General features: G+C 55.3%; 1 protein-coding gene across 1 annotated transcript in view; it reads right to left on the bottom strand.

Annotated features, from left to right (window-relative positions):
- Window positions 1-13,128, bottom strand: part of TSC22D1 (TSC22 domain family member 1) — a 75,363-nt gene that overhangs the window by 2,346 nt on the left and 59,889 nt on the right. The gene's annotated exons all lie outside the window — the stretch shown is intronic.

The raw sequence follows: 13,128 nt of genomic DNA, 5'->3' as shown, positions 1-13,128 counted from the left end.
GCCGCACAAAACCCGGCCATGCCGGCCCCCCGACTAATGTATGCGCCGCCGCCGCCGCCCATTGGCCGCGCCGCCGCGCGGGACACGCCCCCCGCGCATATCATTAGCCCCCCCCCGCACGCACAGACACGCGGGAGCCCACGCGGGGGCGGGGGGGCGGCGGGCGCCGAGAACGGAAATGAGGAATAAAAATAATATTGCGGTGGGGGATAAAAGAGGGGAAAATCAGCGTAACAAGGAGGGAATAAATATAGTAAGGGGGAGAAGTAGTAAGGGGGGGGATAATAGGGGAGGAAAAATAACGGGAAGGAATATTTATGGGGGAATATAACAATAAGGAGGGAAAAATAAAATGAGGGGGGAAATAAAAATAGTGGGGAATAAGGGAAAATAACATAAATGGGGAAAGTGAGGGGAAATCAGAGGCGAAAGGGCCGACCCCGGTGCCGAGGCGGCGGGCGCCCCGCGCCGGCCGTGGCCGCGGCGGCAGCGCCACCTGTCGGCGCGCGCGCGCGCCCCGCGCTCCCTGGAAAGCGGCTCCCGCGGCAAGCACCTTCCCACGAGCAAGGAGGCACAAGGAGGCACGGAGCGACGCGGTGCGAGCAAGCCCGCGGGAGCCACCTGCATCCCGCCCGGGAGCCGGGAAGGGGCTGCTTTCCCGGCGCCCCAATCCATGTTCTCCCAAAGGCACCCCTTCCCGCTCGGATCCAGCGCGCAGAGGGGCGACCCCCGCGTTAGGAGGGGGGACGGGAAGCACCCGCTTGGCTGCTGCGGGATAACGCGGACATGGTCCCGTTGGATCCAGCCCCGGACGGAGCCGGGGGTGCTGCCGCTGCCCTGGCGATGGGAAGCCGCGGCACTCCCGAGTACCGCGGGACACCCCGGACAGGGGGATGCTGTGATTCTCCATCAGCAACACTGCCCCCGTGCAGCCTGTGCTAAAAACGAGCAAGAGCCCGCTCCCAAATCCCAAATCCCGCTGACCTCGGCATGCACCTGCCCTCCGCCCCAGGCCCCTGCTCATTGAGCACAAGTCCTCACAGATCCTTGCAACACAGGTCCTCGCGTAACACACAAAACACCCTAAAATACACAAAAATACTCTAAAATACACGAAAACGCTACACGCAAGTTAGCCAGGAAGGAGCACAGCAGCATCCGACCCATCGTCACAAGCAGCTCACACGCAGGCTTTGACCCACGGAGATAAATCAACCTACACCGCGACTACAGGCGCTCAATCAACCTACACCACGACTACAGGCGCTCGGCAGGACCCACCTTGTGAAGGGCTCCAAGCCTTAAGCCCCCCTATGGAATAACCTCCCCTCACCGCCTGGACGCTGAAGGCTTTAAAGAGGGCTGTAAAAAGCGCTTTCCGAGTGTGCAACCAGGTAAGCGGCAACACAGAAACATTTATCTGGCTGCAAGGCTGGGGGTTGGCGTTTTGCTGTGCTCTTAAAAATAATATTTCACTTCTTAATTTATCTCTCAGGTGCCTGGAGGTCAATGCACAACAGGACCCCTTTGGATGCCAGTGTTAAGCCCCTAAGAGGACACCTCCTGGCCTGGAAACACATCCTACCTTGGACCACATTACAGAGGGGCCGCCCCAGGAACGAGGGATTTGTGCCACTGCCTGGGATCTCCCACCTCGTGCTCGGAGTTGGTGGATTCGGCTGCGTTTGCTCCCCACACCAAATGTAAGAGCCAAAGGGTTAAGCTGAAGGCAAATTGTTAATTGCCCCATAACAGACTAAGGCACCTGGATCCTTTACAGGGGCTCATCTGACACCGTCCACACCTGGAATCTAACAAGTGGTCAGTAAAACTGCAAAACTGCATCACTCAGAGTTATTTGCATACTCACAACCACCTCCACAGTATCAAACTTGCCAAAAACGCTCAAAACTAATAATCTAAAGGGGAAATATTATCTAAGGCGAAACCAAGAGACAACTGTTACTTAAATAGGTAGCGATTCCTTCCCAGTCTCTATAAGGAAAAAAGAGAGACTGAAGACGCTGCCTAACGAGTTTTCCCCCTCTGACAATAAGTTAAAATTCCTGTACAGACACAAGCCCAGGACAAACCACATCCATCCAGCCTGATACAGACCCCGGAGTCTCCATCATCTCCCTTTCCAAGCCCCAAAGCTACAGCCGCCTCCTACATTTAAGGGCACCCACTCGGTGTGGGCTCGCTGCTCGGCTCCCACACTCGCTTTTCACTCCCCACGCAATTCCGCCCGTTCCCCTGCCCAGCTGCAGAACCTCCTGGTACCACCTATTTCTCCATCACTTTCCTCAAGGATGCTTTTCCTCCCTAGCAACGGAGTCATTTGCATCCATAACTTGGCTTGCTGGGAACTGGCTTTTAGTTTTTGTGGAAGAGCAGGAATAAAAGGAAAGCTCTGCGAGACGCAGGGGATCAGAGCGCTGCATTTGCGGGTGTGTTTTGGCCGGATGCACAGACAGAACTGAACATTGGGCGGCAGGAGCTCGCGCACCCCACTAGGGCTCCCGAAATACCTCGGCAGCACCACGCGGGGCACGAGGGGCAGGAGATGCCTTCAGAGGAGGAAGAAAACCCTAGGAGATCAAAAGAGAAACAAGGAGCTCTCCAAGGCTCCTCCGGAGACACCCTCGCTCTCCCTCAGGAGTTGTTGTAATTGCCAAGCCAAGCTCCATGGCTTTAATGAGAGAACCGCAATGATGCTACCAACTTTAATGGAAAGAAAAGGGAATTTCGGGGCGGTATTGAGTACCTGGATGCAGGTGGACACACAGGGCGCTGCCTCCCTGGCTCCGCAAGGGAACAGGAGCCGCCCTGAAACCATCCTGGTGCTGGAGCGGCACCTCCTGCCCCGGGATCAGCTGCAGGTGACTGCGGAGCTGGGAACCTGCGCAGTGCCCATCCACGGGCCCAAGATGCAATGTCTCCCTGCGGAGTCAAGGGACGTTGAGGATAACTCAGCACCTGGATGCAATTCCAGGGATTGCACCCCCTTAATGGAAAGATTCATATGGTTGGAGCAACACCTGGAAACCATGGGCTTCCCTAACTTCCTATCCAAGCTTAAAATGAAAAAAGGAAAAAACCTAGGTTTAATAAAAGGTTAAAGCCCTCCTTAGCATCCTTCAAGCCACCCTGCAAGTGAGAAAGGATCCAACAACTACGTTAGCACCCTGCACATTTTAAACAAGGTATCTGGATCAATGTGGAATGTTTTCCTCCTTTCGGAAAGCCAGACATGGCCTCACTCTCCACGTGCTGCTGTCCTCACCATGAAGCAGGAGAGGGAGGCTCCCAGGGAAGCGCCGGGAAAGAGCAGGTGTAGCAAACACCCTCCAAACAGTGGGTTTCTCGTTTGGTTTCCCCCCCCACAAGCACGAAGCCGAATTTCGGTTCCCCCTTCTGTGAAACTTTCCTTAAATCCTTTCAGGTTTCACGCACAGAATGAACGTTCAGCTCCTCAGTTTGAGCTGGGGCTTTAACGGGCACCGCTTTCCTCGGACTCAAGGAGAGGCCCTGGCACCAAAAACCACTCGCACTGGAACTGGATCCTGCTTGTTCTCCTTGTTGGATCTTCTGTGTGCTCCAAAATTAAACAGAGAGGAGAGGGAAGAAAGGCCCGGCGGGAGCCCCGGTGGGCAGCATGTCCGCCTCAGGATGTTTCCTCATTCTCCAGGAGCCCGGAGCGGCTCCCGGGGACGTTTCCTCATTCTCCGGCCGGGCGGCAGCTCCTGCGAGCGCCCGGAGCCACCGTCCCGCTGAAGCCACCAGGGAAGCCCCACGGGGATGCGGCCTTCAAACCTCCCCCGTGGCTCCAACGGGGCAGGATCTGCCCCTGCTCTCGGCACCACTGGGGCATTTGTGGTGACTGTGGCTGCCCCATGGGCAGAGGCGAAGGGGGCGACGGGTCTGTGCCCCGTTTACAGCCCATGGTCACAGCTCGAGCACCCCAGCCCAACACACACAGAGGCACCTGCAGTGAAATGGGGCCTGAGAAAATCCTACAGGAAAGCAGAACGAATGAGCGGGAGCAAGAAGCCGGCTGAAAAAGGGAAGCTAGGAGAGAATGTGCGAGTCCCCTTCCCAAAACATTCCGATCTCGTAGCCGAGGTGCTGCCTCGGATGGACAGGACTGTGTCCATGGCAGGGAAAGCCATGGCCACCAGGAGCCGACTCCAACGGCGCAGGAAGGCACAACTGCTCTGTGTGGGCAGCGACAAGGGGCAGTGGGTACAAGCTGAAACGCAGGAAGCTCCATCCCCATGGGAGCAGGAACTTCCTTCCCTGTGAGGGTGCCAGAGCCCTGGCACAGGCTGCCCAGGGAGGCTGTGGAGTCTCCTTCTCTGGAGATCTTCCAAACCCGCCTGGATGCCGCCCTATGCCCCATGCTCTGGGTGTCCCTGCTGGAGCAAGGGGTTGGACTGGATGATCCCTAGAGGTGCCTTCCAACCCCAACCATTCCGTGATTCCATGAAGGCCGGGTCTAACCCCACACCCTCTGTGTCCATTGCACGCCCCTCGGCAGAGGTTCGGGGAACATCCTGCCTCGTGACAGACGCTCCTCTCGCCGCCGCGCTCCTTGTCCGGCCCCGCGCAGCGCCCCGGGACACGCGGATGGAGCTTCCCCAGGGGCTTCCCCACGTGCCAAGCGCAGTCGCGCTGCCCGTCGCCCTGCGTGTCCCCCGGGCGCTCACCTGCTCAGGGGAACGGGCTCGCTGCGACATTTAAGGGCCACGGGAAAGCTGAAGCGCCTCATCAGGGCTCCCTGCCTGCGGAGGGAGAACCACCGCTTTCCTTTTGCCACCTCCCTGGCTGTAGAGCTTAGATTATTCCCAAAGGCGCCGTGCACGGCGGCCAGCCACTCTCCATGGGCATGAACAGCCTGAAAACGCTTCAAACACGGTGATTTGTGGGAACTTATGCAAGAACAAGGCTTGGGCCTGGGTGTGGCGGAGCGGCTCAGAGCCCTAAGGGTAAAAGCAATTAGTTCATCAGCCTTAATGACTTCATTATCATCACCCCTCGCTGCACCGGCCACGCCGCAGAGGCCTCGGAGCGGCTCCTGCGTGGGAAGCAGGAGAGCAGCCCGTAGATCCGGGATTCACAGGGAAAGGAACTGGCAAAACCCATCTCTCGAATTATCCTGGGAGGAAAACAGCACATCTCGCGGGATCTCTTACAGAATGCCAAGAGGGAGCAGCAGGCACCGTCCAGGGAAGCTGTTCCAAGGCAGGAAAATCCCTAGGCAAGGCATTTTTGCCACTGCCATACTCCTATAACGTACCAATTATAATAAAAACAAAGCATAACTCAGCTCTGTATTTTTTTCTGCCCTGTGTTCATCAAGTTTAGATGCTTCTTTGGAAGACCAGAAAGGAAGCAGATCAAAATTAGACTTTCAGCTCATGTTCCACTGTTTCTACGGAAAGCGATATGAATCAACTGCTTAACTTGCACTAAGCTGCATCCCAACACTTCTCCACACCTAACAACAGTCACGTACTGGACTTATCTTTAAATGTGCAAAAAAAGGATGGGAAACGCTACACAGAACCACTTCTTTTTATGCACAAAAACAGATATTTGAGTAAAATATTCCTTGTCCTGTAAAATCCTCATAAAGAGATCCTCATCCTGTTAAAATTCTCAGTTTCGGTATAGAGTTGCCTCCCTTAAAATTAGTAATAACAGGAACAGCTGTTGAAGAGAGCAAAGCAAATCAACGGCAAACAGTCTGTAATGGGGGGTTGCTTTACCTAACCGCCTCGGAGGTTCATTCACAGACACCTACACCTGTTGAAGAACCCCGGACTTGTCTCTGAACCGGTTTTACGCTCTGCGTTTGAAATGGTTTCCAGAATTCCCTCAGGATGGTTACCAGACTTCCCTAAAGAGGGGGATTTAAGGAGCTGCTCCAAGCCAGACGTGTAAGGAGGACAGGAGCGGCCCGACGCGGAGCAGAGAAGCGAGCGGCTGGTGCCCAAGCTCTGCCGTGCGATACCTCTTGAGGTGCTGCTGCAGGTCCAGGAACAGCACCTTCATGGTTATCCCCGCCAGAGCCGCGTCCCTGCGGAAACGCCGCTTTCATGGATGTGCTGGTGCCGTTCGCTGCGGAGCTGCCCCTCACCGCGAGCTTCGGTAGGACCGTGCGCCGGAGCCGAGCGTGCCGCTCCAAAGGAACCTGCTCCAAGGCGTCCTGCTCCTTGCCGCAGGTGGATGCGTTTGAGGGCGGCCGGGCAGAGCCCAGGCGGGCGCGGGGCGGCCGGTGACGCGGCCGCCGTCACGTCACGTGGCGCCCGGTTACATAAAGTGCCAGGAGGGATCACAGCCCCGCGGGGGGGTTTCCGCGGCCCGGGCCGGCTCCGAGGGCCCTGCTGCCGCTCCTCCCATCCACCCTTCCCGTGCTTGGCGGCGGCAGGAAGGACACACCGAGCTGGGGACGCCGCCGAGGAGCGTTTTGCACGGGCAGATCTCAGCCCGGGCTGCGGCGGTCGCGAGCAGAGGGGTTCGAGGCATTGGGATCCTCTCCCAGCGTGTCTCTGTGCATGAGACGGGGACAACGTCTGCTGCAGCCGTTTGTTCCCATAAACCATGTACCAAAACCCCAGTTTCTATGTTCCTGCTCACACAAGTATGTAACACCCTAAGAAACGCTTAGTTCCTTACAACACACGCCTATCATGAACCTACCGGCACAGGCTTTGCTGCAAACACAGCCTGTTTCCTTCTGTCAAGGGGGACCCTTCCAGGGTTTCGGGACCCTTCCAGCAGACCGAGACCACAGAAGTTCCTCTCCTTGCCACCTTACCCCTGAAATGGTACCAAGCATTTCCTATTTTTAAACAGGACTGTAGAGGAAAGAGGGAAAAGGGCCAGGCGAGCGGCTGATTCCACAGGGAACTTCCCGCTGAGGTCCTGACAGGGCGACTCAGAAAGCGAGAGATCCCGGCCCTGCACAACGGGAAGCCAAAGGCTCCGGCTGCTTCGGAGGGAGCGCGGATAGAGCCGCCCTGCAGCCCCTCAGCAGCAGCTCCAGCGTCACGAGGAGGGAACGCTTTGGTCAAGAGCCAGCAGGCAAGCTAGGATAACCCGCTCATTCTCCGGGGGCAGGTGGCTGCCTCCCCACAGCCAGAGCCAAGAGACATTTCAGACCATTTCGGAATCACAGAGTGGTTGAGGTTGGAAGGGACCTCTAGAGACCATCCAGTCCAACCTTCCCGCTCCAGCAGGGACACCCAGAGCACGGGGCACAGGGCGGCATCCAGGCGGGTTTGGGAGATCTCCAGAGAAGGAGACTCCACAGCCTCCCTGGGCAGCCTGTGCCAGGGCTCTGGCACCCTCACAGCCAAGAAGTTCTTCCTCACATGGAGATGGAACTGCCTGTGTTGCAGCTTGTGCCCACTGCCCCTTGTCCTGTCACTGGCCACCACTGAGCAGAGCTTGGCTCCATCATCCTTACATTCCCCCTTCTGATTAACCTTAAACAGGTTAATCAGATCCCCTCTCAGCCTTCTCTTCTCCAGGCTAAACAGGCCCAACTCGCTCAGTCCCTCCTCCTATGAGGGATGCTCCAGTCCCTCAATCACCTTGGCTGCCCTCCGCTGGAAGCTCCATGTCCCTCTTGTCCTGGGGAGCCCAGAGCTGCCCACAAACTTACCCCGTTTGCCCCCATTTCAGCTGGGCAGTGTCTCCGCCACGAGGCGCTGGGGATCCTGTCTCAGAGCCTCCTGAGCCCTCCTTACAGACCCTTCCCGAGACACAGACCCAGCCCAAGGGTGATCCCAAGGGGATCCCATGGGAACACCATTGTGCATCCCTCATCCCGCAGTCTCTGGCAGCAACTCTGTGGCAACTGAGGCTGGGCCGCGGAATCGCTGCCCCGGCAGCCCCAAGCCTCAGGTTTGATGGGAGCTGCTTCCCCAACGGCTCCGTGTGCTCCACGTCACCCCCAAAGCCGCCCCAGGCCTTCAGTAATCCACACGTTCCCCTCCACAACCGCCGGGTCACCAGGACAAGCACCGGCCACTTTCCTCGTGCCATTTTCCAGCGAGCAGGCATCACAGGGATGGGAAAGGGATGGAAAGAGCCAAGGACACTAAAGTGACGCTCCGGCAGCCTTCCCTCCCCCCTTCCCTGCTCCAAGGGGCTCCCTCATGTTTGGTGCTGCATCCAGGTGATAAAACAGGGTCCAGTAAGTTGTGCTCGGCTGACCTACTGCAGGTCTGATCCAAAGTGGCACTTTCTTTACAGCCACGAGGGCCACAAATGCTGGATTTCTGTGGAAGAAAGGAAAAATCAAGAGACACGGGGATCTACGAGCTGAAATTAGCTCTTAAAGAAATAATAAAATCACCGCCTACCAATGCAGGGCCATATGCATGTATAAAAAGACCCTGTCAAAACTAGTCCTTTACAGCATCCTCCTCAAGAGCTTTCACTAAAATCACCGCAATCTGATCTGTTTATTAATGTAAGTTGAAGCCAGTAAGGAACAGAAAGGTGATTTTATATATATATATATATATATATATATATATGTGTGTGTGTGTGTGTGTGTGCATATGCATATATATGTATGCATACACACGTATGTATTTAGCTGAAAGGCAGCAACTGCAGACTTCACCTGATGCCAATTCACCACCTATACTACATAAAACGGTTCCTATAGCACTGCTCTAACCCCCCTTTTTCAACTCGAATCCCAAGCGTTCCCGTTTTCCCTGGTTTCTGTGCCCCGCAGGCCCCTCAGCAGCTCCATCCACCGGCCCTCATGGAGAGGAGCCGGGAAGGACCAAGGAGGGTCCAGCAGCGCCGCGATCACGATTGGATCAGGATTTCAGGCACGGCCACGGTCCACAGACACCCCCACAAATCCGCCAGCTCCGGTTACGGCGCGTTCCCGTCATTAAAAACATTGCTCAGCTACGTGTAGGTCAACAACTTACAGGTAAGAGAAACCACAAAGGCGCCTTAAATCAACCGGATTAAGCCAGCGATGGAACATTTCCAGTGCTCTGCAAAACAGCCCGCGGCTGTAACCGAAAATGCCCCAAGTCCAAGGATCCTCTTTCTTCTGCTGTCACATCGGAGCACTCAGCGCCGGGCCGCGCTGCCCTGCCTTTGTCCGGAGCCGCTCGGGCCGTTATATAAAGTGACAGATTGCGCACAGATGAATTATTGCTGCGGGTACACGAGGATGTCAGATCGGGGTAAGTTTTAGCGTTTAATGAAACAAAAAACACCCGGGCACGCAGCGTGTTTGTTTTCTTCCCCCTCGGCGGCTCTCGTGCCCGAAGGGGAGGAGGGAGGGCCCTGCATTTACAGCCACAAAAAAGGAGGGGGGAAATGAAACCAAGGCAAGTTTGAAGGTAAGGGGCTGGCCGCGGGAAGCGCCGGGAAGGGGCTTCCTGGAGGCTCCGGAGAGCCGGGCCTCGGAGCCCGGGCACAAGGGGGAGCGGGCCCTGCGGCATGGGCCACAGCCTGGGGGCCACCACACGGAATGGGGAGCGAGGTTTAAATTCTCCAGCAAATCCCGGAGCTCGGCAGAGCACGGAGCGACCGGGACAGCCAAGCTCCCCTGCTAGTTCTAGTAACACAAATGCACACTGCTCAAGAAGCTTAAGGGTTAAAAACTTCCTAAAAACATGGTCTGAGCTTAATATAGGCCACCGGTACTTAGCATTCCCAAGTTTAATTTGCTCTTATTCCACCATCTCCAAAGACCAGTGCTGGGAGGGCTGGGGAGGAGCGAACGCGCATCCATAGGGAGCTGCATGCCGGCTCCCGGGAGAGACCCCAGATAACAGCAGCCTCCCGACTGACGCCTCCTTTTCCTGCTTTTCTTATTATTAATTTTAACCAGTGTTGCCGGTGCACTCAAGAGTGCCTCACAAGGCAGCAGCCTTGGAATATACAAACACTCAGGAAATATCCACCAGGAGGCGGGAGCGGCGCGATGCCGCTGCGGAATCCGGGGGAAAAGTGTGCAGAAGGAGGGAAAAGGGAGGCAGGCACGGACACCAGGGCAGGAAGGGCTCCCTTCCCGGCGGCACGGGAGCAGACGGGCTCGCTGCTGTGCCCTGCTGTTCCCACCCGTTCCGAGCTTCCAAGCCCAAGGGAAACCCCCTCAGGCAGCTCCAGCTCTGTGCAGCATTCGGATCAGCTCAAAAGAAGGGGGAAAATCTGCCTCTGTGCTATTAGCACCCCAGTTAGGTGACTCGGAAATACCCCCTTAAATCCATCAGGCAACAGTGAGGTTGGCACCCTCCGTTCAGCTAAGCAAAGATGACAAGCGTTGGAAAATTCGCTGTAAACCCTCGTTCTGTATTTTCATCTTGGCACTGCCCGAATGCAAATCCTGCCTCTACAGATCCCATGGGAGAGGAAGACACGTGCAGGAATGGCATCCGTCAGGGCTCTGCAGGGCTTGTGGGATGCAGCCCCAAGCCAAGCAGCGGCCCGGGGGCGGCTCCAGATAAACACACAAATAAAAGATAAAGCGGGAAGCAAAACCCTCCCATCCAGCAGCACCGGGCGGCGCACGGAGCCCCTGCGCAAGGGGAGGTTCCTGGGCGTTCAGCAACTCTGCAGAGATTCCCTTTCCCTTTCCCGGATCCCTCCAGGGTTGCTCTCCTTGTTCTTCACGTTCAGGGGAGTTTGTGTTTCCTTTTGCTGCGCTCCGCTGTCCTCGAGGAATTCCCCTTGTCCCTGGCTGCTGTGCCCAGAATTCCCAAGCGGAATTCCAGCTCCAAGGGGCTGCCAATCTGCTCCGCACATCTCTCCAGCCGGATGCAGAGCAGGAAATGAAGCGCCTGGGATGGGAAGGAAAGCTCTCCCGCTACATTGGGATTTTTTAATCCACGGATACAAGAGAATATCTGCCTCTCCACATGCCCAATCCACTTGGGACAATTCCTTGGCCAGGCAGCATCCCACTCAAATCCCGAGCTGCAGTGCCAGGCGGGAGCTGCCACCTGCTGCTGCCACCAGCTGCTGCCGGTTCCAGAAGCTCCCGGCTTCATCCAGGAACTTTACGTACGTGAATCGGAGCTGCCACTGCCGAGCCCGTCAGTGACATCCACGTTAAACATCCATCCCATGGATGCCGGATTCACAACATCGAGTGCCGGCCGCTTCCAAGGACCAAGCATCCAGCTCTACAGCTCTCTCCTTCCCGGGTCCTGGTCTCCTTCCAGGCTCCAGGAAGCAGCCTACTGCTGCTTTTCCTACTCTTCCTCCTGATCCCTCCAGGAGCCTAACACTGTGAGGGCCAAGGTGACAGCCCGAGGGCGGAGCGGATAACGGGATGGCAGGGACGGCAGCAGGAGCCATCCCGCAGCCCAGCGCGAGCTCTGGGCATTACGGGGATAACCTGCTGCCCACGGCAAAGCCTCCAAGTCTGGCAGTACTTCTGCACATACCCTGTTTGCACAAACCAGTAACTCCCACAAGTCTATGAATCTGACCAAAATAGGCAGTTTCAGCAGAAATATTCACACTCTTAAAGAGATTTCATGAAGAAACAGCAACAATCAGCTCCCACAGGTAGCAAGCCAAGAGTACCCTGCCACTTCAAGCCCCCGAGGCACATTACAATTAAACCCCATTAGCTGCCGTGTCAGCAGTACCAGTTATTTCCCTGCAAGCTTTCAGCCTAACATCAAACAGGAGTTACTTCAAGGGCAATGAGAGGCCACGCTACGGCTGCACCTTGCGATATTCCCTGGAATATCTGCTTCTTACCCGGCTCTCACCTCGGATCTGGTTTCGCTGCTGCTCTCAGTGTTGAGCCATGGGAATTCCAGCAAGGCTGAACGGCAGCCACCTCATGTGCTTAGGCACCCAAAGCAAGTCCCTAATGAGCTCCTTGGACAAAGGCACCTCCTCCAAGCCCCCCAACTCGACCATCTTTCCCTCCTTTATCCGGAGGGAGCACGATATGGACAACTGACAATAATCCAGATGTGCTGGAATGTCCCCTTTTAAACCTGGAAAACCAACCATCATAGCACAAAGGAACGGCATCACAGGGAAACGACCTAACTACAGGCTCAGAGACTGGCAAAAACTCTCAGTAAACTAATGAAAGATGCAACAACGGGACAGGAAGGTAAGGAAAAACAGTAGGAGTGAAAAACGCAAGGAGAAGCAGGGAAGAAGCGGGAAGAAAGTGGAGGAAAAAAACAAGGGGAGGCTGGCATTGAAGGCAGGGAACTGCCTGAAGGACATAAGAGTCTAATTATGGGCTAAAAACACCCAAGGAAAGGTGATAACGAGTGTTATGTCTAGTACATTTAACACCATCTTGAAAACAAAAAACCTGTCTGGAGTTGTCTGATTTTTTACAGAACAATCTGAACATTTGAGAAGAGGGAAATACAGGATATATAGAGAGCAGAATATGCAGGCCAGGTGAAAAAACCAACCCAGCGAATTCCACAATTTCCCTTAGCAGCCTGAGGGCTCCAGTCATCATCCCGAGCAGCAGCTTAAGGCTTAGGCACAGGGAAGCACATCCAAAGGAGAGGATCCCAATTCCCAGAACAAGGGCTAATGCAGTAGCAGGATCTGCAACGTTATTTCTATTATTTCATTATATTCATTATATTCATTATTTTCAGTGCTCTTCAGCACAGGGAGGACAATACAGGGGACAGATAAATATCTGGGTAGGACACCTGTGCTTCTGCTTTGGTTAATAGTGGCTACCATCCAACGCGCTCCTTGAAAAAATGACACCAAAAGAGGTAATAGGATTATAGGCTGCAAATGCATTTAGACGGGCCTCTGGAATTGAAGACTCCAGAGTTTCCTGAATATCAGTTAATAAGATACAAGAGTCAAGATTTCTCTAAAGTGCCAGAAGAAACAGGAGTACCTGATCCTCAGTGAGCAGTTCAATATCCCATTCAACATCTGTTGTGACCCTGGCTCTGGTCAGTACCTATGGATCTCAATCCAAAGACACAACCTTCCCGGGAATTCATGTTTTCCATGTTTTAACACGGCACAAACATAGCCATCCCTGCAAGTTAAATGACCTCCTCCTTTCCCGACGTTTGCGGATCACAAGCACCAGGAGCAGCTCTCATAATTCATCCTGCCCACACG

The sequence above is a fragment of the Nothoprocta perdicaria genome, unplaced genomic scaffold (genome assembly GCF_003342845.1).
Source record: "Nothoprocta perdicaria isolate Ctin4 unplaced genomic scaffold, notPer1 scaffold_257, whole genome shotgun sequence".
NCBI classification, from domain to species: domain Eukaryota; kingdom Metazoa; phylum Chordata; class Aves; order Tinamiformes; family Tinamidae; genus Nothoprocta; species Nothoprocta perdicaria.
This window is presented reverse-complemented; position numbering and strand designations above follow the sequence as displayed.